Genomic DNA, 2,722 nt, shown 5'->3' with positions numbered 1-2,722 from the left:
CGGCAACGTCATCAGAACGCAAAGAAAGAATTATGGGTATGTTTGGCCCGTTTACATGGGCTGGCATAGCAGGCTAGCAGGGGCGTCACTAGGATTTTCATTTAAGGGGGGCTAAGCCCCCAATGAGGGTATGATTTTTTTTTAAATTATAAAAAAAGGTTTAGGATCTAATGCTCACTATTAACCAGTGCCATTACCATGCAAAGGCAGGGTTTTATAATCACTGTGGTCCCGAATGTGAGGTAGGGCAGATAGGGGGGTTCTGGGTTTCCCCGAGAAAATTTTGATTTCCCTGATCTACATATTTTAAGATGTTTTGAAGGCCAAAAAAATTGGATAACAGCTTTAAAACCATGTGGGCAGATGATTATTTTTCTCTCCTCATCAGACAGCTTCACACTCTTTTTCTCTTTGTTTTTGTCTTGCCCTGTCTCTTCCACTCCTAAAGCTGAGCTTTGACTGATATAGGCTTTTCATTTGTGTCTGTCAGTGAAGAAAGTAAACATAGGGTCAACTGATAGGTTGATTTTGCCTATGAATCATTTTCTCAGATGTGTTTATTTACTGAAAGCTACTAAAGCTGTGTAATTAAGTTTATTAAATACATTCACAGTATGTAGGCTACACATTCATTATTGATCTTATGCCTAATAAAGGCCTGTAGACAGGGTCCTAAATTTGAGGTTGGTAGGGGGTTCAAATTTTTTATTTCTCTGATATGTGCATTTCAAGACGTTTGACAGACCAAAAAAGAAAAGAATAAGAAATAGCTTTAAAACCATGTCATATGGGCAGTGACGTTAGATTATTTGTCAATACCTGCTCTCGCCTCATCTCCATCACTCTTTCTTTTTTTCTGTCTCTTCATCCCTTTCTCTTCTTCTCCTACAGCTTTTTTAATTTACTAAAGGCTACAATTTGTATTATATTCGCAATATGTACATAGTCCAGCGGTTCCCTCGTCTTCATCTGGTGTGTTGGATTCGCTCGCACATTTGTAACTGATTCATTGAGCAATCAAGATTGTCAAGGATCAATGTTCTTCACTTTTTCAACCAACTGACTGGTATTTGCTTTCAGAAACCTTTGATGATCTGAGAATATAAAAATTAAAACAATAACAGGAAAAAGGAAAATGAAGACAAAATGGGAAAGAATATAAAGATTGAATCTAACCCTGTTTCTTTTCTTTCCCAGTATCCCCGTTTGGGCAGTATTTGGCTTTGATCAAATCTGCAGTAAATAAATAAGTTTGATAAGTCTGCAGTAAAATAAAGGGCTGATGAAGGCTGTAGTAATAGTTACAATTCTGAGTCTGAATAATCCAGGAGCATGACACCGCATAAAATAAATTAATCTTGGCTTATTCTACAAAACTCGATCCAATAGTACCAAAAACATTTAAAAAATCTGTATTGCAAATGTGCACATGCCAATGTTAGACCAGAATGCAACCTTCCTTAAAATTGGCCCCAAATAGTTAACTACGACTGCTTAATTAAGATTAATTTTATACATTACATAGTTTCTGGTGTATTAATAGTTTCTCGTGTATTAATAGTTTCTCGTGTATTACACTTACAATATGCCGGCACATTTGGTTTGGCAGAAGTCATATTGATCTCAAAGGAGCCAAGAGTTAAACCAGTTATGATCGGCGAAAACACATGGCCATCATCAGATGCAGAGATTTTGCCTGTTTACATAAAATATCTGTCAGTTCATCTGTCATCATACATAGAGTGCAACAGTGCCTCCCCCCTTTTTCATTCTTATTTCCCATAGTGATTTAAAAAAAAAATATATATATATATATATATATATATATAAATATGCAAAATATGCATATATAGCTTATACAAACATTTCAGTATTTTGAGAGGGTAGGGAGATTATGTCATTCACAGTGCTTCATGGGAGTGGCCAGAGCTATTTTGGAGTGTGTTGCTTTTTTTTATTTTTTTTTACTATGTTTGACATAATTTTCACTACAGCATCATGGCTCATGGGTAATGTAGTTTTCACCAGGAGTTCAACTGTGAAACACGATTATTTACAAAAAAATAAGCTGAAGGCTTTATCAGAAGCAAATACCATGTATTAACAACCTCTTAGCTCACAGTAGGTCTGCCTTTAAAATTAATTTCCGTATGGAGAATGTAAATGTTTTTACTCCCAGAAACCGCCTGATGCACTCTATAATGTTTTCAAATTAAAAATAAAATATAAACCATACTAACATGTTACTTGGATGCCTGATTGTCCTTCAGTGTTTGCTGTCTCTAGAGAGAGAGAAGGAAAGACCATGTTATTTTAAATGGCAATGAAAAGCGCTAGCCTATATAAATAGCTTTGACTTGACTTTTATGTTTTGCTTATCACATTGTGACAGTGTCATTCATATAGCTTACATGTTAAACAATTTATCATGCAAATTGCTAAAAGTTAAAATCAAAGACAGAGTAAAAGAAGAATTAAAAAGTAACCTAGCCAAATTTAAAAAGTAAGTAACTGAAGAGGAATAAAATAGGCCTATGCACATATAAGCATGTCTGACTAAAATAATCTCTAAATAAGATTTAAAACTGAATACATCCAAAACATTTATTTTAAGGTCCTTTATGGAAACCCCGCAGCTTAAATAAAAGATGCTGCAGATTTTAGTTACATCAGATAAAAAATACAACATAGCATAATGCCAAATAAACATTGCTGTAAAACA

The 2,722-nt window shown here is 34.6% G+C and overlaps 1 long non-coding RNA gene across 1 annotated transcript; it reads right to left on the bottom strand.

Moving 5' to 3' along the window:
- Positions 1-1,176: 1,176 nt before the first annotated feature.
- On the bottom strand, positions 1,177-2,511 carry LOC143751470 (uncharacterized). The gene is made up of 3 exons (XR_013207240.1): positions 2,241-2,511; positions 1,583-1,696; positions 1,177-1,233 (listed from the first exon to the last, which is right to left on the bottom strand). It is a non-coding gene; the product is annotated as an uncharacterized LOC143751470 (long non-coding RNA).
- Positions 2,512-2,722: the final 211 nt, after the last annotated feature.

The sequence above is a fragment of the Siphateles boraxobius genome, unplaced genomic scaffold (genome assembly GCF_051911475.1).
Source record: "Siphateles boraxobius isolate OS27281-9 unplaced genomic scaffold, OSU_SipBor_1 26, whole genome shotgun sequence".
NCBI classification, from domain to species: domain Eukaryota; kingdom Metazoa; phylum Chordata; class Actinopteri; order Cypriniformes; family Leuciscidae; genus Siphateles; species Siphateles boraxobius.
The sequence above is the reverse complement of the archived record's forward strand: the minus strand, read 5'-3'. Positions and strand labels throughout refer to the sequence as shown.